This window comes from Pieris napi, chromosome 5 (assembly GCF_905475465.1).
Source record: "Pieris napi chromosome 5, ilPieNapi1.2, whole genome shotgun sequence".
NCBI classification, from domain to species: domain Eukaryota; kingdom Metazoa; phylum Arthropoda; class Insecta; order Lepidoptera; family Pieridae; genus Pieris; species Pieris napi.
Window position 1 is genome coordinate 633,364 of NC_062238.1, and position 22,513 is coordinate 655,876.

The 22,513-nt window shown below is 36.6% G+C and overlaps 1 protein-coding gene across 1 annotated transcript in view; it reads right to left on the reverse strand.

Moving 5' to 3' along the window:
- Positions 1 to 21,762, reverse strand: part of LOC125049411 (cadherin-87A) — a 55,904-nt gene extending 34,142 nt beyond the window's left edge. Inside the window, exon 1 of the mRNA XM_047648677.1 lies at positions 21,424 to 21,762. The gene's annotated coding sequence lies outside the window, so the exon portion shown is untranslated. The remainder of the gene's footprint in view (positions 1 to 21,423) is intronic.
- Positions 21,763 to 22,513: the final 751 nt, after the last annotated feature.

Below are 22,513 nucleotides of genomic sequence, written 5' to 3' on the forward strand. Positions count from 1 at the left end.
AAGGATTCGCCAAGAAAGGAATAGTTTATGAGATGAGATTTCTTGGATATAGTATATAATTATATGTTATTCACATAGACTTTCTTTCAACACGCAAAATCTGTTCGTATACGTGCCGATATTCCTGTACGCACACTTATGTCGGACACGTGCGATAAACACAAACGTAAAAATAATTCAATTGTATATCAATTGAGATCGTAATGAGTGCTCTTAGGCACCGGAAACATATCGTTAGGTACCAGCATAAATGTCAATTCGCCGTATAGGTATAGCTATATCTTACGTCAGCTATACCTATGTATGGTAAAAAGTATGAAGTCTCGATTACCAATCTTAGGCAAGAACAGTAGTCTAGTGTTTAGGATATCAACAGACGATACGCTCTAATCATTCGTTAAACGTAAATTAATCAATAAAGCTTATCATAAATTTGACGATTATTTAAATTATCCTAATCCTTGGGATTGATGTGCTCCAATTCAAATACGTATGGCTGCTCTGCCTTACAAACAATTTGTATGACTCAAAACTTGGCGATTAAATGTGGCAGAGTACTCCAATGCGGTAACACACAGCACATTCGAAACTCTAATTTAAACGCCAAGTTTTTTGTTTTACACAACGTTTGTAAGGAGCAGCCTTTACACCATGTTCCACATGACATGTTAAGTAATAAATAATAATAATAAATTTAAAAAAAAGATTTGTCTTCCATCAGCAGGATTAAGAAGAAAAAATGTCGATGAAGAAATCTGAGCCAAGACCCATAAACGCGTAGCGTACTGGATTATTATTACTTGAAACAGCAAAAACAAGTAAAAGGAAATTAACTCAAGTGACCTCAATATGAATTAAGTTTGTAATGGTCGGAGTCGTAGGAGCTATGCTGGAACATATACTAACTAATAACAAATAGTGGTACATCAATTTATGGTATTTGAACAAAAACCCTAACACAATACGAATCCCACGTTCTATATATTGTATTTCTTTAAAAGGAAATTTTAGAAATCTACTAAACTTATACTTCCCTAACAAAACACATAGAGCGCTAGTCAGTCATTATTTAAAAGACACTTACATCTTTTAATTTCATTTACTACACTTCGAGAAATAAGGAATAATTCTAGCATTATTACAGCTTATATCCACAGGCTTTTAAATATATTCACTCTTCCATGAGAGTATATCAAAAAGAAAACTATAAATGTTGCCGTGAACCTCTCTTGATCTAGATCGAATATAACGAGTCATAGTTTTACTGGTGACTACAATTAATTAAAAACATTAAATACGTACCAAAACCTTTGCTCAAAGTTAATTTTTTTGGGCAAAATAGATAATACTTTTCTAGCGTCATTGGGTGATAAAGTGTTGAAATGAGTATAACACAAGAAACTTGTTATGGAGTCCTCTTAATTAATAAATTACAACAAAACACAATTCACAGGTTCATGGTAATTCATTACAAGGGCGAAGCATTAATTGACCCTAATGTCAAGACCCTATTATGACAAATTATATGCAAAATGCAATTAATTATGATTGATTACGCAGTTATGCTTGTTTCGTAATTTAATTCTGTACATTACTCGATTAAAAATAAAAATCATTCAATTGTTATAAACATAATTCGACGTTTCAAGAGCTTTAAAGCACTTGTTATAAGCATATAATCTGTAAGTATCAGAACCGAATACGGTAGCAAAAATATAACCTATATCGGAGCAGTCCATACAACAGGTTGGCTCCTGATATACGGGAAATAGTAGGAGTGGACCCGTTTCGAATACGCTTGTGAAGTTTTTGGTAGATGGACTCTAATGCAATAACAGCGTACTTCGGTGGCGTGATGTATTTTTAATATTATTATTTTTTCTCTTGTAAGTGACATATGGTACGTTTTTCATGACAATAAATTTATTTAAACCTAATTATTCCATATTTATTTTGCCACAGATGAAGCCAAAATTTCACAAACAAATTACACAACGATTAACAAATGTAAAAGATAAAAATTGGTAGAACTAATCGCTCTCACGACACACTTATGAACAATGTAACACGATTTGCATATCGCGGGCTCTATGAGAATTTAAGAATGGACCGACTCAAAATCATTTTACTAAAGATGTGCTACTTCGAGTGCTTTTCTAAGGGTTAAATTTTCACGGATTCAATTTATGCGGTAACAAAAGTTTTACACACTTTTGCAGAACATCAAACAACGGAAAGTTGCGTTTTTCAAACAATTAATTATAATGGGTATAATCCGGGGTAAACGGCGTGTTGGGAGAAGGAAAATAATCTTCGTAACATTAGGGAATGGACGGGTGTTGCCACTTATTTATTTTTATTTATTTAGTTATCAAGCCCACAACATCACACACAGTCCTAAGTCCACCAACTATTTCACAAAATCTCACATCTAAAATGTGTGACAATTAATGCAAGCATAAGTTTCTCAGTAAAAAAATCAAATAGAAATTTAAAAAAAAACACAACTAATACACACACGACAATGCAAGCACACATTAAAATAAAATCAATTTTTTAACATAAACATAAAATAAAATTTTCAACAACTATGGCACTGTGCAGAAAAAAGAGAGCGGAAGAAAAAGAAGAGCCACTGCGGAAGAGTTGCTGAATCTGGCACAGGTCAACGCTTCACGGGACTGAGGTCAACCTCCACTAATGGAGAGGCACCAAAAGAAGATTGTTTTACAGGATTTATAACGTGTTTTACAGTAAGGATGACGATGAATGCAGCCTGGGGATGAGTTTCATTTACAGACACCGAAATAGAATACGAAATCCCACCCGTATCACCTCGATGTCAGTCGATCGACAACTGAGCGTGTCTCACAGGATTTTACGAAGTATTCCCGAACCAATTTGACTTAGGGTCAAGAAAATAAATGATTTCATAGAGGAAGGCTTCTGGCACTGAGTGTAGCTAACTTGGACATGTTATTACTTAACATCAGACCATTTTTTGCACGTTTGGCTTGTCGTAGTAATATAAGTCTGCTTGCATAAAGCTACCAGTTTAGTACAAACGTATAAAGGGCACACAAATCGACCTGTATACCAAGATTTCTAAGGCAATACGTAATACATCAATATCACACAACCTGTTTTCTATATTCGCTTTGGAATCCACATCGCTCACTTAAGTTTTAATTACCCAGCTGACGAATGATACATTACATCCGTAAGATGCAACAATTTCAAAACTTTGAGTCGGTTTATCACACCTTTATCAGATTGGCAATAAATATCAGATTCTAAATTTGATTTTATTTACAAAAGCTGTATAACGCTCGGCACACTGATACATTGGAATTAAAGAAAAATAAAATACAAGATTTAATGTGACACTAGAGGAAAAAAATCATCGATTCATAAATTATAAAAACTAAAGGATAATCGATTTCAAAGTGAGTGAGCAATGAGAGTGAGGGAAGCGACTATGGATATCCACACCTAGCTCGTTTATCAGAATGCAATCTGGATATCGGCGAGTTTTGACCAAAACTCGTTCTTATTTAAGGAGGGAGACAAATGGGATGATGGAATGCCAATCGTATATGTATGTATGATATATTAGGACTTAATGTATTTTTATGTAAATATAACTTGTTTATTTAAATATAGAAACTACCGTATCCTAAGCAAATAAAGATAACCTTTCAAGGATTGTACCTTTTTTTAATTTCCTGCTATAAGGGGTTATAAAATATATTCCTGTATTAGGCCCGTTTCCAATTCGTAACTTAAATATGTCAAAGCTATTTAAGTTTGATTGACAATCTAAATGCACACCTTTACACATAAAATGCCAATACCATTTTTCGTCTACCATTACTAAACGGAGTTAAAACTGAAACATGTATAGACCAAGACGGCAACGGCCGCGGCGGCTTTCCACGATTATTAAATTTTGATCATATTATCTATATTTTAATACATATAATAAAAGGTTTTATATTATATTACATGTATATCATTAATTATCTTTACTTTACAGCGTTACAGAATATAAAAATATTTACAAAGCCAAAATTCATATTTAGGTATATTTATTTCCAACACAGAAATACAGTATTTACAATATTTTTATCTTACATAGTAGTAATAATAAGAATTAATAATAAAAAGAAAATTTAAAAAGTTTGGTCACTGTGGCAGTGTACCTTTAACGCTGGCAGCATAATTGCGGTACCTATTCGTTGAGCGAGGAAAGCACCAGCTCTGGGCACTCCTGTACTATCTACCAGGCGTGCTTAAATTAGTGCACTTGAACCCCACGGCCTAAATTGCGTTAAAATATAGAACATAAACAGCTATAACAATTCAATAAATACAGGTTAATAATAACACATTATTACAGGACATCGTGTAGTAGTTTTTACAACCAGTTTCAAATAGCTAAAAAGAAATACAATAAACTAGATCTGTGGGAAGAATAAAATCGAATGGTTTGCGTCAACTATTGTTGATGACATGTTTTTGTTGAGCTTGCTAAATCGTTCTCGTAAGAATGTACACGATATAGTGTAGACGTGCTAGATCTAAAAACACAATCGGGGCTCCGTGTTTCTACATAATATATACAGGTAATAAAACGTCTTGGCGTCGGGACGTGACGACCCCATCGCCCACTGGTGAAATAACCTGTGACAGAGGTTATTTCATCAGCGCAATCAGTCAACCCCTTCCTAGTGGGAGTGCCATGCTGTTGCCTTCGGGCTTCAGCCAAATGGGCAGGCACGACCGGGGCAGTACCACTGTCTCTCAGAAAACCGGCGTGAAGTGATGCAATAAGTTCGCCTTATTGTACTCGCGTTTCGTACGGTGAGAGAGACTCCCGGAGCCCATTCCCCCCCCCCCCTACAACAAATATGAAGGTGCAGAAAAAAAAACAGAATCTACCCCAGGGGGGTACCACACGCGCTCGCGGTGGAGAATCCCCCTCTGGGCGTCCAACACCGGGACACTATGCGCCCGGTGGTGGACGCACAGGCTGCCCTTCGTATTCTGGGGGGGCAATTCTGCGCCCGGTAAAAACATCATTAATCGTTCTCGGGGCAAACGGAGCAATTCTACAAAGGCACCCCCGTCCACACTCGCCGTGGACTTCACAAATGTTAGGGGGCTCAATACCAATATCAACGCAGTCCACTACCACTTAGAGACTGCGAAGCCGGCCTTGCTCTTTCTTACCGAGACTCAGATTTCCTCCCCGGCTGATACTTCCTACCTCTCCTACCCGGGGTACAAATTGGAACATTCATTTGTGCCGCGGGCGGGAGTTTGCGTGTACGTCAGAGAGGATATCTGTTCTCGTCGCCTCGGGACGCTTGAAGGAAGGGACCTATCTAACCTCTGGCTGCGCGTAGACTGCGATGACCATCCGCGATTCTACGCATGCCTGTATAGGTCCCATAGCGGAAATACCGAAAATGACCGACTCATTGAGCACATCCAAATGGCTACAGATTCCCTGCTCGAAAGGGTTCCTACCGCTGAAATCGTGATACTTGGCGATTTTAACGCCCACCATGCCGATTGGCTCGGCTCTGAAACTACCGATCACGCGGGAAGATCCTTTCACGACTTTGCTTTAGCCTACGACCTGACACAAATGGTCCCTGCGATTACGCGAATACCAGATGTGGATGGTCATAAACCCTCTTTGTTGGACCTTCTGCTGACTTCACATCCGGAGAACTATCAAGTCTCTGTTGACCCGCCATTGGGTTCATCAGATCATTGTGTGGTCCGGAGTACTGTGCCATCTACGCGCCCTTCACGGCCCCGCTTTTTGGGTTGTCGCCGTATTTGGCACTATAAGTCAGCAGATTGGGACGGGATGCGGTCTTTCTTTGCGTCCTACCCTTGGGGGCCTATGTGCTTTTCGCCGGAAGCTCCAGATTCCGTCGCCGCCTCTGTCGCCGAAGTGGTTCTGCAGGGCATGGAACTCTTTATTCCATTTTCTGCGGTGCCGATCGGTGGCAAGTCTCAGCCCTGGTTTAAACGTTCTTGCAAGGCGGCCTCGCGTCGAAAGCGAGAATGCTTTAAGGCATGGGCGGAAGCGGCGAAATCTCGTGATGCCAATACCAGCGAACTTAAAACAGCATATAACTCAGCCTCCAGGTCCTTCAAACGGGAAATCACTAAGGCAAAGTCAGAGCACATTGCCAGATTTGGCGAGAGATTGGCCCAACTCCCTTCAGGGACTCGAGCCTTCTGGTCTCTCGCCAAAGCTGTCCAGGGGAATTTTTGTCAGCCCTCCATTCCGCCACTGCTCAGGGAGGATGACTCTCTGGCCCACACTGCGAAGGAGAAGGCCGACCTTTTGGGCTGTCTCTTCGCGTCCAACTCGACTTTGGATGACCAAGGGAGATCACCACCGACCATTTCGCGGTGTGATTCCTCGATGCCGGAAATCACATTCCGGCAACGTGCTGTCCGCAAAGCACTATCTTCCTTGGACATTCATAAGTCGAGCGGGCCGGATGGTATCCCCCCAATTGTGCTGCGTACTTGTGCTCCTGAGTTGGCTCCGGTCTTAACGCGCCTTTTCCGGTACCTGTACTCGCTCGGCACTGTTCCAAAGTGCTGGAAGACCGCTTCGATACATCCGATCCCAAAAAAAGGCGATCGCTCTGATCCGTCCAACTATCGCCCAATTGCTATAACCTCCTTGTTCTCCAAAATAATGGAAACCATTATTAATAGCCAGCTCTTGAGGTATCTAGAGGGCCACCAGTTGATTAGCGATTCTCAGTACGGCTTTCGTCGAGGTCGCTCAGCTGGTGACCTCCTTGTATACCTTACCCATAGGTGGGCAGAGGCAATTGAGTCCAAGGGGGAGGCGCTGGCGGTAAGTTTGGACATAGCGAAAGCCTTCGATCGGGTGTGGCACAGAGCACTGCTCTCGAAGCTTCCAGCCTATGGGCTTCCCGAGAAATTATGCGATTGGATCTCCAGCTTTCTGGCCGATCGGAGCATCAAGGTCGTCATCGACGGAGCATGTTCCGACCTTAAACCTGTGAACGCTGGGGTCCCACAAGGCTGTGTTCTATCCCCGACCCTATTTCTTCTGCATATCAATGATATGTTGCAACTTAGCAACATTCACTGCTATGCGGATGACAGCACTGGGGATATTCTTTACACTGGCCGGGCAGGTATTTCTCGGGCAGTTGTTGATGAGTACCGGAACAAACTTGTGTCTGAAGTCGAAACTCTACTACGTGGAGTCTCAGACTGGGGCAGACAAAACCTAGTACAATTTAACCCCAAGAAGACACAAGTTTGCGCGTTTTCCGCTAAAAAAACACCCTTTGTCGCTACTCCTCTTTTCGAAAACACTCTTCTTAAAGCCACAGCCAGCATTGGAATACTTGGCGTTGACATATCGAACGACGTTCAGTTTCGCGGTCACTTGGAGGGAAAGGCTAAATTAGCCTCCAAAAAGCTTGGTGTGCTCAGCAAGGCGAGGCGGTACTTCACTCCGGGCCACCGCATGCAACTATATAAAGCGCAAATTCGGCCCCACATGGAGTACTGCTCTCACCTCTGGGCGGGGGCTCCCCAGTACCAGCTCCTCCCACTTGACCGTATACAACGCAGAGCGGTTCGAATCGTCGACGACCAATCCCTCTCCGAGCGGCTTGATCCTTTGGCGTTGCGTAGAGATGTGGGGTCACTCTGCATCTTCTACCGCATTTACCATGGAGAGTGTTCAGAGGAGTTGTTCGGATTAATACCTGCAGCTGAATTTCATCACCGGACGTCGAGACAGAATACAAAATTCCACCCGTATCACCTCGACGTCCGCCGTTCCACAACTGAGCGTTTTTCAAGGCAGTTTTTGCCGCGCACAACCACTATGTGGAACCAGCTGCCCACTGAAGTATTTCCGAACCAATTCGACTTAGGGTCCTTCAAGAAAAGAGCGTACCTATTCTTAAAAGGCCGGCAACGCACTCGCGAGCCCTCTCGCATTGAGAGTGTCCATGGGCGGCGGTATCACTTAACATCAGGTGAGCCTCCTGCCCGTTTGCCCCCCGTTCTAAAAAAAAAAAAAAAAAAAAAAAAAAACGAGAAATACTAAGATAAATATTTTTCGTACTGAAGCCGACATTCTACGTGTGTTTGGGAGTACCCCTAGTATATCTGATACATGTGGCTAAGATTAATGGTAGTGTGTCTTTCTTTGATTTAATATTGTATACTGTCTATACTTTGCCATCGGTAATCGTTTCTGTTAATGATGTGTGTGTTGTGGAAGTATTCAACTTGATCTATTGGTTCTTTGGTATGCATAAACCTATATACTTAAGACACAGTCTAATTTACTTACATTTGTGTATTTATATATTCTGTACCCAGGGTAATATTTGTTTGACTTATAAATACCATCAAATGAAACCACATGACTTAAATATTATTATTTTATTAATTTATTTAAAGTATTGTGTATGTATATGTATATTATATATGTTTTTACTATTGTGCATACCAGAAACTTACTTCTATGTATCAATTTATTCATCTTTTGAAAATACCTCTATGCACAAATTGTCTATCTTATTGCTTTCTTATAATTATAATATATCGAAGTTGGGTATTCATAGCTATTACAAGGGGGGATTTATTTATTTATTGCATATTTTTATTTTTCTATATCAAGTAACATGAACAAGCATAAAAAATTACTTATTGGTTTTTTTAATGCGGGGTCGTTGGGTACTCGGCATGATGAATTGCGTGTCATATTTGATCGCCATCTGCCGGATATCTTTGCAATCAACGAGACTTGGCTTAGGGATGGGCAGGAGGCTCGTGCACCGACAATACCAGGATACACCTTTCGCCACAGGCCCCGGTCCCCTGAAGTACGTAGCAGAGGTGGTGGCGTTGGTTTCTATGTCAAGTGTGGTATTAGTGCGCGTGTCTGCTATCCTCCCCATTGCAATCAGTCTGTGGAGCAGTTATGGCTTAAGATTAACGTCAAATCACTTCGTGTTGCTGTGGGTACGGCTTATCGTCCGCCTTGGCTGAATGTAGACGTTTTCTTAGACGCATTGACGGAGACTATCTCATCGTTCGGTAGCTGTGATTACTTGGTACTTACCGGTGACTTTAATATAAATCTTCTGAAACATCTAGATAGTAACACAGCTCGTTTTAATGCATTTTTGAAAACAGTGGACTTAGTTAATCATGTCAAGGATCCTACGCACTTCACTTCTCACAGTCAGTCACTCATTGATGTTGTTTGCACAAATGCCCCAGTTGCCTGCATAAATATCGAATATATCCCAGATCTTGGTGCACACGCTTTTATTCTAACCGAGTTTAAATTGAACAAACCGAAAGCACCGTCCAAGCGCATAACGTTCAGGCCATTAAAAGATATCGATAAATCTAATCTCGATAAGGTTACTGCATCGATACCTTGGCATTTAATTGAGAGCATTGCTGATGTGAATCAAATGGTTGATACTTTTAATCGTTACATAATCGAACTCTTCGACAGGTTTGCTCCAGTAAAAACAAAGGTGGTAAAAAAGTTATCATACCCGTGGCTTACCAGTAATATCCGGTATATGATGGAGTTGCGAAATGATGAACATCAAAAGTACCGCAGAACCAGGCTGGATGTTCATCTTGAGTCATATAAACAGTTAAAAAGTATGGTTAATTGCAGTTTATTTTATGAAAAAAAAGCTTTCTTCGACTACAATATCAATATACATCATAAAAACACTAAGTTGCTTTGGAAAAATCTAAAAAAGAATATCTTGCCTGATTTTGCTCGTACAGATGATCTACCCCGGTACCTGTGTGATGCTGATGAGATGAATAAGCATTTCTTAAATATCCCGGGGGATAATATTGTAGACCCTTCCTATCTCGCATACTTTGATGACAATCGATTCAGCGAACGAACTTTTACCTTCGAACCTGTCAGTGAGCATTACGTCGGTAAGCTTATATTGGACATCAAGACTAATGCACAGGGGGATGACGGAATTAGTAGAGATATGTTTATTTTAACGCTTCCTTATACTTTAAAGATTATAACAGTCATAATAAACAAATCTCTTTCAACCTATACCTTTCCATCACAATGGAAGATAGCTCTTGTCCGGCCAATTCCTAAAATACAAAATCCAATAGAACTCAAAGACTTAAGACCGATTAGCATTCTTCCTTACCTTTCAAAGATCCTGGAACGAGTAGTTTATAACCAAGTCATCAAGCATTGCGAAGCCTGTAACATACTCCCTGCATTTCAGTCAGGATTTAGAAAACTCCGCAGTACCACTACTGCATTGCTTGATGTAGTGGATAATTTGATCTCAGCTCAAGACATAGGTAACCCGTCCATCCTCACTCTTCTTGACTTCTCTAGAGCTTTTGAATGTATCAATCTTCCTCTTCTTATTTCCAAGCTTCGTTACTATGGGTTTGACTATATATCCGCTTCGTGGTTTGGTAGTTATCTCAGGCATCGATATCAGAGAGTGTGTTTTTTGGGAAGTGATGGGATCCGTGTTTCATCGTCTCTGGGCCCTGTCGACAGAGGAGTACCACAGGGGTCTATTTTGGGACCCCTCTTATTTATCTTATATTCTGCAGACATAACTTCATGTATCCAAAATTGTCACTACCATCTATACGCTGATGATCTGCAAATATATCTTCCTGTTGATAGGGCTTGTGTCAGTGACTGCGTCCGAAAAATAAATGAGGACTTGGAACGGATTTCTGTTTGGTCCCATAAAAACGCACTCCTCTTAAATCCAACGAAGTCGAAATTTCTTATAGTCGGCACCAGGAAGCAAGTGTCTGATCTCGCAAGACAAAGTCCCACAATTCTAGTTAATTCTTCGCCTATAGCTCAAGTACCAATGGCAAGAAATCTGGGCGTAGAATTCGATAGTCATTTGAGGTTCGAAGATTATGTTACAAATATAGTTCGTAACTGCTTTTTCCGTCTCAAGGTTCTATACAATATACGACCTTTCTTAAGTATCGACCTTCGTATTAGACTTTGTGAAAGCATTGTGCTCTCCAAACTTACCTACGCTCTTCCGTTGTATGGGCCTTGTATAACTGCTAAATCACAACGGTTGATCCAGAGAGTACAAAATGCATGCGCCCGGTTTTGTATCACCATACCACCTCGCTCACATGTCACCCCCTATTTGAACAACTTAAATTTTCTAACAATGGGGGGTCGACAAAAATTGTATTTGGCTTGTTTATTATTTGACGTGGTATGTACTAAACAACCGGAATATTTATACAAAAAGCTCCTCTGGCGTAGTAATGCCAACAAGCACAAAGTCAGGAGCTGTACTCAGGAGCTGGCCATTCCCAAGCATCGGACGGCTGCATTTCGTGGGAGTTTTAAATATAGCGCGACGAAGTGCTGGAACAATATCCCTCCTCCGCTGAAGTGTCTTCAATTAAAGTCGAATTTTAGTCGCACTTATAAGACACTTCTACTTATTCAACAAAAGTCCCACGAAATGTAGTTTTTATCCACCCATAAAACAAACAAATATCTACTTATTTACGTTTATTCTTATTTTTAACTTTTAATTTAATTCTATTTATTATACACCGTTACACACAATTTACTCACACTTCTAACTCTAATATTATTATTATAATTTTTCTACTTGGTATTATAATTATTTATTTTATTTTATTAGAGGCGCAAACTAACTGCTATGGTCTCTGGCAGAATGACCAGCGCTGTGGAACTTTTTGCTCCTCAGCATAATGCTGAGCCAGGGCCAATTACAACCACAGTACACACACATTGCACACTGGAGGCGAGCCGAATGGCAAAGGATAGTTTCTTAGTTTTAATTTTTAATTTATTCTATTTTATTTTATGTTTTCTTTAAGTATTGTTATTTTATGTGTTTATGTGTGTGTTTTTTGTTTGTAATAAATGTTATGTCTATGTCTATGTCTATGTCTAAATAGATTTTTTTTTAATTTGGATGTTTCGCTCTCCATTGCGTTATCACACATGTGTAAAAATTCCTTCCTCCTATAACGGAAGTTATGCGGGCATGTTGCATTAGTTTGTATAAAAGATAATTTAATAAAAACAAATATAGTTCTTATATATCCGAAAATTATAAGGAAAATTAAAATGTATTTTTAGCCAACCTGAGCTGTGATTGCGTAGCTCCATAATCTATCTATCTATCATAATATATATATATATATAGATGTTATGTTTAAGGTATAAAAACGTTTTTTTTCTCTGTTTGTTGTAATGTTTTCATTAGGAATTTGTACTTTTTTAACGCTTATATACTAAATGAATTAAAAAATTGTAGTGTTTGCCCATCAGGCACCAAGGTTAGTGTTTTTTATGTCTTCTGTACTTTTAGATTATCTATACTATATGTTAAGCAACAATTAAAAAAAAACCTAAATACCATAAGAGTAAGAGAACATTATATAAAATCCTTATTGCAGATAGATAGTATAGTAGATAGACCATATGTTGCGATAATATCACCATCAGAATTAACGGCAGTAAGAACACAGCAGCAGCTAGTTTCATTAAAAAGCTTTAACTTCTATTATTCTTGTTGCTACTCTAAAAACACAGAAATCATGTATGCATATAAAAAAAAGATAATGAAACCGATGAAAAAAAGACCCATTTATTGTTTGACTGAATAATGGCAGAGTGAACCACAAAACATCAAAGCATTCTTAAACTCGGTAAAAATCGTAAAACAGCTATGAAAAAAAGAGAAATTGATAATTTAACAGTCCTAAATTTGTCACAAAATTAAATAAAAATAGTATGGGAACCAAGATGCGGTCAAGTAATCACAACGCCGTTACCGCATCACTGGTACAGTTAACTCTGTAATTTGAACTTACCTGTTGCTGTAACGGTTATCCAGCAACTTATAAATGACCGCGGATTTAAATTTCTAAAGTCAAAGAAAATTTAAAAAGGCTTTTCATAATACATCCTCCTCTTCAATTTCCGTAATCTGGCATTTCAAACAAAAAAGAAAAGAAAAATCGCGTTTAGAAGTGTTTCGCCTTAATATGATTTTTTTTACTTAGCCTACTATTTTAGTTCTGTCCTGAAGACTGATTGCTTTTCCGAAACGAAACGAACTTGGTTTTTGTGGGGTTTTCCGTAGTTTTTCTAATTTTTCTCTCCATAGAAAACTTCCTTAGACTTAAAGGAACATATTCCGAGATAAATTTTTTTTATTATTGTAATTTTATTTTAATCCGTGTAATTTTTCTGAATATAAATTTATTTATTAGCTTTATGATCGAGTTTCGTATAGCTATTCCGATAATAAACCTACTTTAAACTTGTAATTTGATGATACAGTTGTTAACTATGTTAATTATAGGTTAATTTATGTTAAGTATTACACAACTTAATATGAATATTAAATAATGTTACGAGATGTATCGTAATTTCGTAGAATGGACGTTAAAATGAAGAGATGTACATATCTTCAAAATTGGGACAAAATTTCCAGGAACTGCTTCCGTAACTTCAATAGCAATTCGATATTTTTGATAACTCAACGCAAATATTGAAATAACTATGTACATGAAGTTTGGTTCGTACGATACGACATAATTATTGAGTACGCCAATATGTTAAGAGAGCTGATACAGGACCGCGAAAATACAAAATATACGTGTCCCTGTATAACTAGACCCTACTAAAATATATAATGACATAAATTACTATTGTATGCTGAAATATAAGTCTTTCCTCCAACTTTGATTTTGTTCCCTTTGGAGTAGACTCTTGGGCCGTGGGGTTCAAGTGCACAGGCGCTAATTAAAGATTGAATTTGGCTCCTGGTAGGTAGTACCGGTGACCCCAGAGCTGGTGCTTCTCGGTCAACGAATAAATATCGCACTATATTATTATATAGGTTAACAATACATATATTGTACATACTCTACATTTGTGTTATAACTACTGTATTGTGTGACATAAAAACGTGCTAAAATATTGTAAAAGACAATTTAAAAATAATCACGTTTTGTAATTTTGTGAAAACCAATTTGCTAAACTTTTGCGTAACGATGAATTTATGCAATTTTGAATTATCTGTAACTTGTCAAATATTAACTAATTTTCAATATAACAAATTTATCGTTAATTATAACGTTTATAGTCGTTTTTATATAATGTTCAGTACTCGTGGGACTAAATTTATTAAATTAAACAGAACATAGATTTTTTTTATAAAATACAAGCAAACTATGTACATATTGTATGGCAAACGGGCAGGAGGAATCTAGAATTGGTATGCTCTTTTCTTAAATGATTTTTTTTATTAATACACTATGCACTAATTGTATTCTAAATTTAAATCTTCTATGTCTGCTAGAAGTGCCTTAGAGTTTTTAATTATTAATGAGTGAGTGACAAAATTAAGAAATTTGACTAGTTATAATTATTGTACTACTTGGCTCAAATTGAATGAAAATATGTGTTTATGCAATCCCTGCTTGGTACATGAAAATTCTGGCTTCTAGTTTTATTTACCCCCAATAACTTCGTTATAAAATGGTCGGAACTGCTTCGAGAAAAGGATGATACGGGCCGCTGATAAAATACACGATTCGATTCCTCTTTCCGTTCGACAACATTAACGAAACTTCGACGTTTCCGGTGAGTTTTAAACCGTTGACCCAATACTTATAATGTGTGTCAATTTAACCCAAAATAGGCGCTAATTAAAAATGTATCATTAAGAAGTCAATCGACATTTTTGCGTGGCGAACAAAAAACTTAGGTAGGTACGTATTAGCGCGCATTGCGTAAGGCATTTAAGTCATTGCAGGCGTAGAGCTGTTAAATTCCTCACATATTTATGTACTGTATAATCAGAACAATATACAATAGTGTGGTGGAAACAAACTGGACACAGTTTTTCTGTCCACCAGGACGTCGAACTGATTTAAAACTTAATACTAACTTATGATTACGTATATAACATAAGATTATAATTATTATATTGCGCGTATAAAATGGCACAAAATATTCAAATATACCATAGGTAGCCGATTCGACATTGTCGTTTATTATAAGTGAGATATTCACATATCTGAGACCTTAGTTAATTTTAACTTTTTTCTTCTCTGTAATATATTTTTAGTTCTTTTAACGTAATTCACTGACAACTATTTAGGAGCGGTGGACAAAATCCTTTTCTGACACAATATGACTTATAAATGGCCGGCAACGCACTTGCGAGCCCTCTGGCAATGTGAGTGTCTATGGGCGGCGTTATCACTTAACATCAGATGAGCCTACTACCCGTTTGCCCCCTGTTCCATAAAAAAAACTTCTTCAATATGGGATACGGCACGTAAAAGTCACACATAGTATGATTAAAAAAACAAAATATGGAAAGTAAGTTTAACAAATGTATGTAATACATTAAGGGATAAGAAAAACCGCTACAACCTTTGGGCTTAGCCTCTAGCGTCTGTATCTGCCTAATAATAATAAAACAATTATTAAAAAATCAAAATATTTGTTAGTGTCAAATATCAAATAAGTAACCCCTTGTTGGCAATTTTCAATTATTTTGGCACGGACTTAATCACCGGCTCTTACGCTAGTATTACGAGATTATCCGACATTTTCCTGAGCTTGGAATATATTACGTGCGTTAACAGTAATGTACGATTTAATTTCTTTTTTTATAGGAACCAATTCTTATACGTTATAATTTTACAACATATAAGAATTGATTCTTAAACCAACGAGAAATAAAACAAATTATAAATAAAATAGACATAGGCTACACTTTGGAAATTGGAGTTTAGATCTTCTCTCTGTAAATCCTCTATTCCATCATGAACTTGATAAGTTACTATATGTATAAATACCAGCACTAATACTCTGCAACTACAGTCAAAACCGTCTACGACGACATCGTTTAGAACAACATACCGGTTATATTGACCAAAATCAAGGTCCCGACTGAATTCTATTGAACCAGTATTAGGTTCTTAATAACAAAGTCACCGGCTGTTACGACTATCGGTTTTTACGACCAAATATGAGTAGTCCCTTCGATGTCGTTATAACAGATTTTGACTGTATTTAAGTTGCTGGGATTACACTTGATGGGATGCCGAACCACCTTGTGTCGCAGGTTTCAAAACTGTCCCATTTTAATTTCTCATATTTTGAAGTTGCTGAACTATCTCAGGAACTGGGGCAATGAAGCATTTGTGAGAACCGCGTTTATTTCTGCTTTATTACGTACCTGGATGCTCCGGACAGTCCAGCAGCATGTAGTTCTTACAACCCAATTTTAAGTAGCTGTAATCCTGTCTAGTAATACGAATATACTATCCGTTATTTCACAAATAACAGTGAATTAAATTCGCTACATTCAGAGCTTGTCACAGGAATCGCAACAATCCTGGGAACTGGGCCATGAGCTGACCTTCGGCTTGTGAGAACTGCACACATTAAATCTTTTAATTTTATCAAAATTCTTGAGGTCGTTGTAATGCTCCAAGGTGGTAGATTATTTATTACCGTATAAAAACAAAATAATATTCCACATTAATACAAAGATGTTTTAGGAACATTTTATATGCTATTTATAATAGCTTTTTGCTATGTAAAATAATATAATAATTATAGCTTACGTATTTATTATATATACCTAGCTTCCGGGCCAGCTGGGATCTCGTCGGAGATAAATTTTAACAATACTAAAATAACAATCTAGACAGCAAATATAAAGACTATTTAAAGTGTGTCTGTGTTTGATTTAATATATTATTTAATTTATAGGCTGTTAATCATAATTAATTCAGAATCGAGAAGGTCAAGGCTTCTATAACGGCATTAAAAGCAGAACCGTATTCATTAACTATGCGAGTAATTAATTATATAGCAGATAATTATATTTTTGCTGACCCTAACTTTTTCTTGTATGCCGCGTCTTATGATGGTTGCTTATTGTGATGCCACTATAAACAAACATAGCACTAATTACTAAGATAAATAGGTACCCTATGTTTTCAGAAACAAAAATATTTTCCCATGCTACTATATTAATAATATAAAGAGGAATGATTTTGTTAAAAAATTGGTTAGGTCGTTAGTGTAACTATAATTCCGCGGTATATTTTTTCCGTATTTGCAAACTCATTTCATCAGAGAGACTAAACAAATAGTAGTACCTAACACAAATGACTATATCAGTAGATGGCAGATGCAGTATTGCCGGCCGGAGTTGACCCATTACGTAAGCGTTATATTTTCTGCTCCAATAGAATTGGTTTATAAAAATATAACTGAAATATACTTGTATACAAAATCTATATATGTATATTAAACTTATATCAGTATACGTTTGATAGTTTAACAAGCAAAGAAAGTCTAAGTTTGCCTTCATTTATAATTAAAACTATTTAAACATCAAAGTTAAAACTCTTAGGGTGAGATCTATAGTGCGCACTTGGACTTTGCTCAGACTTTACTTACGAAAAACACTAAGGTTAAACTATGATTAAGTATATTTATAGACATTTTAACGGTGAGATTAAGCTAAGCTCAAGCTAAGACAGAAATTGATGTTTCATTTCATGCAATACCTTCTTTATTATCCTTTAAAAAAGTAAAGAATGGTTGTAGTTAAGTCTGAGCAAAGTCTAAGTGCGCACTATAGATCTCACCCTTAATGTCTTAAGCCTTGTATCTTCCTTGTTTTTTTTATAGCGACTAGTTTGTTTGTCGTTCTCCTAATTTATAAATTTTGTGCTGTCATGTTTTGTTTTGTTTTACTTATTATTATATTTTTGATCAGTTAAACTTTTTGTGGATATGTCCAATGTGTTTATTTTATGTTTTAGTTTTATTTTTACTGTATAGAGATGTATCTGTTTAGTTTCCTGAATAAGTGAATAAATAAATTACGCATCCTACTCTTTCAATACTGATCGGTTTGGATCGCGGCGGCGCGCTGGGTAAGCACAGTAGCGAGTCCCACTCCCACATAGCCGCGAGTGTGTCGCATTTTCCTACGAGAAAAAACATCCTCCAGCAAGATTTACAGTGCCACTAACTATTCTTGGTCGGTGGCTGAAATTGGTACTACCATTTTGATGCGTACAATAAATAATTTTACTATCTTACCAACATCGACTAAAAATCCAACTAAAATGTATTTATTCTTATTTCTTGCATTATTAATTAGAATGGCAAAGTTTTAATTATCGAATGGTTCTGATGGCTAGGTATCTTAGGAGATATTATATTAATAGTACAGGTAACAAAACCTACCATATCAGTTGTTCCTAAGTTTGTGTCACATTTATTTAAGCCTAGAACTGTATTTTTAGGTATGTACTATATATATACATTGTTTTATTAAGACATTTCAATAAATTATTGAGTTAGCCTGCATGTCTTCGAATGATTCCCCATCATGGTTAATTTTTATTTACAGGCAATACTAATATACATGACGGCGATGCTCTTACCGCCCAAGAAAAGTATGTAGGTATTAAAATAGCCCTAAGCTGATGTTATTCATAACTTTTTATATTGTTTCTGCCAACGATTGTTCATTGTTTGTACTTTGCAGCTGCTAAGCGGGGGTGATATAACAATGACGCAATGTTTAGCGATTATAAGGAAAGTTATATCTAATTACACTACAGTTTTACAAATTGTTCTTCCATCGTTTACGGTTGTTACTTGTTTACCATATAATATAAAAAATCTGTTTATTTATTAACAGTTTGTTGCATTACATATTTGATACATATACATTCAGATAACATAAATTAAGGAGGCCTTATCGATAACAAACAATATATTTCAGGAAACCGGCGCGAATCGGATATAACTAAATTAAAAAAAGTACATTACAAAACCAAAAAAAATGAAAAATGACGGGTTGCACTCCGGGAGTGCGGCAGAAGTGAAAACTATTTTGATATGTAATATTATAATTAATCTACTCAATCTTGCTCAGTGTTTGCTTGTCTTCCGACATAGGCCTCCTCCAGATTTTTACATTGTAGTCTGTCCTGTACTGTCCTTCTCCACAGTGGCCTGCTACTTTTTTAAGGTCGTCTTCCCATCGGATCTATGATCCTTATATTTTGCCTTGTTTTGAATACAATATCTTTATTCCATTTACATGTATTATCTCTTTTTGTTATTTTGTTTAGCTTATAAATAATCTTCACCAATTACTAGACTCCATATTGTCATACGAAAGTAAAACTAAGCATTGTTCTGAATACGACCTAGTGTCGGGTTTCTAGAGGATATTTCCTACTTCAGACATTGTTAAAGACAAGTGGCGTGTAACAGTTAACTAAAGTATAGTTTAGTAGCTTAGCTCATGTGGGTATCTATAATTAAGCTGTTTTAATAGTCAGAGGCTGGAACAGCCTCTGTGCTGAGTCAAGCGCTTTTTTATTAAATGGCTTAAAACCGAAAATCGAGTTAAGTTTTCCGAGTTCGATTTCGGATTTACGTTTCATATGCAGTTTATTTTTACATGTTAGGGAGCGTTTAAGTATTACGTCACACAATTTCGCGTAATTCAATCCACGAATCCTTACCAATAATACTTGAACGCTCCCTCATAGGTACATAATTTAAAAAGTCTATAATATTGTGGTGGAAATAAACATTTTTCTGTCCACCAGGACGTAAAGAAATGTAAAACTAAGACCAATAAAATTATAATTATTATATTGCGAGTAATAATATAGCATTATTAATAAGCCCATCGAAACATTTTGGTGTGTAGCCGTCGACGTATATATATACGACTTATTCTCGTAGTTAAACAATACCTTAGTAAGAATTACAGCCAAAACCGTATACGTCGACATCTTTTAGGTTATTTTGACCAAAATCAAAGGTCCTGGCTGAATTCTATTGTATTAGGTACTTAATATCCACGACATCGGCTGTTACGACTATCGGTTTTTACGACTAAATAGTCCCTTCGATGTCGTTATAACAGATTTTGACTGTATATTAAAAAAAAACTCTGATGTGTGACATTTCAACAAAAAATTCCTCCGAATATGCAAAATAAGGTCAATTACCGTTACAACGCAAGACATGGAGAGGTAAATGAACGAACACACTTGTATTTATGTAACAAGTATAAAAATGATTGTACCTACTAGTTTTTGATCCCGGCTTTGAATTTGACCTTTTTTATATCTAAGGCTGATATGACCTGTGTTTGTAATTGCTAATCGAGTTACGTTTCGAATTATTATTAAAATATTTTCATAAAGTGCTAAACAGCTGACGCTTTGAAAACACGTGGCGGAACTCACCTTGAGTTGCATTCTTGTTTCATACTGAACAAAATATGTTTGAAATTAAAAAACCTCGTGGACTTGACTGGAGATTGAATCCACGTTAGTACTGGACACTCCTACAGTCTTAAAGCCTATAACATCAATACAATGTCACCCTGTCAATTCAACAGAAAGCTATGATTCATTTTGGTGCAACGCGAGTCGTGACAAACGGACAAACCGGTCGCGAATGGCACGGACCTTTACCACAAGGCCGTTTTTACATTTTCGATTTGCAAATGTATTTAAACATAAATCTAAGCGGATAACATTGTTACTACATGAACAATATGTTATCTAATTGTTATGAGATTAAATGCGGTCTTATAAATCGTGGACTAAAGATGTCACCATGATTCTTCCACGTAAAATGGTACTACCGTCTCCATAGATAACAGTCCCACTTGAACCTTGTAGGAACAAACCAAACAGCTGTGGGTGTAAGCTAGTTCGTGCCTAAAGGCATGTTACTCAATACTACAGGTATGATTTAGTTTCCTTCATCAGGCATACAAGAAATGGCAGTATAACTTACGTAAGGGTAGTAGTGTTAGGTAAATTTACCGTCGCTTTCTCAATAACTATTACCTATAGGTATAGGTATTGATGACGCATTAAATTGCACAGCTGCCGCAACCCCATTGTTTTAACCCTATATTATTTTTTGTTATTTTATTGAATAGTTGTAATTTTTAGTAAATGCAAAAAAAGTCGTTAAAATTGTCGTCCTTCGAAGCAGTTTTAACTATTTTCGGACGCCAATAGCTTAATTATATTAATAATATTAATTGAAGTTCGTGGTAGTAATGTAAGTTAGTGAAATAACTTGTAATTTAAATTTACCATATCACAGGCTACCTAAAGTTAAAAAAGGCTTGTATGCTTATTAATGAGTATGTAACCACACAATAATAATTATATACTTACACACAATGCACAATACTAATCACGTACTTATATGTATGTCGAACCTTAGCTAAAATATTAGCATGAACTTACCGCTATAAAAAGTCCAAACAAATATCCGAGTATTATAAAAGTCGCATGGTATCACATCCGGGTTTTTAAAGGAGGCTGCATCTAGGTGGGTTAAAATTCAGACAAAAGTTCACGAGTATGAACCGTTAACTACAAGACTCCGACATCGGCACAAATAAGCACAAAATGACACAAACTATCACTAAACTCAGACGAATTCATCAATAAACGGGACAAAGTAAACACTTTTTATGTTTTCAACTAAAGTTCGCGATTACTTTTATTTTTAACAACTTTTTGTCGTAATATAACTTGCCAGTTGCCACCGTGGTCTTTTCTCCGAGACTGACATCTTGACATGTTTACATTCTATTCATTGGAGGTTAAACAACTTAAGAGGACAGGCTATGTTTTGTCTTTTTCTTTCATAAGTAATGCGTTATTGTGAGACAAAGACAGACAGTATTTTTTTAAATAGCGCCCCAAGCGGATAAACTAGGTACTTTTTTATTCGTATATGACTGTAACTTGAAGTTGCGAGGCTTTCCGCCATTGATTTAATATAAGTTTCGTTATCATAACAGTAGATGACGCTGAATTGGTTATTTTAAATTTTCATTTTATGTGATAGATGTCACTGCGCTAATATTAAAAATATGTAACGTGTAAAACATGTGAAAGTGTAGCAAAACATCTTTATTTTAAAAAAATTTGATCGTAATAAGATAAAATAACAATAAATGTAACGAATAACATAAAAAGTTTCTTTGGTTTTAGTCTACTTGGACCAAACTTATACCGTGCCAAAACCGAAGAACCAAATGGTTCTAGGGTCATTGTGTACATATATTTTTATTTTAGGGACGTTTTTTATAATCAGTATGGAGTTAAAAAACGACAAGTTAAAAAAGTACGTGCGTTCAAAGTACAGTCATGTTAGGAGTGAAACTTCGATGGCAAACAAATTTTTAAGTCTTGTTCTTGTTCTTAGTTCTGATTTCCGAGACTTAGAGAGAGGGAAAAAGGAAGGTATGTTAGGAATGTATGAATTTAATTGTCATTAAAATATTAAGAGTCGGAAATTGTAGTTAGTTTTTTTTTAATTTATTTC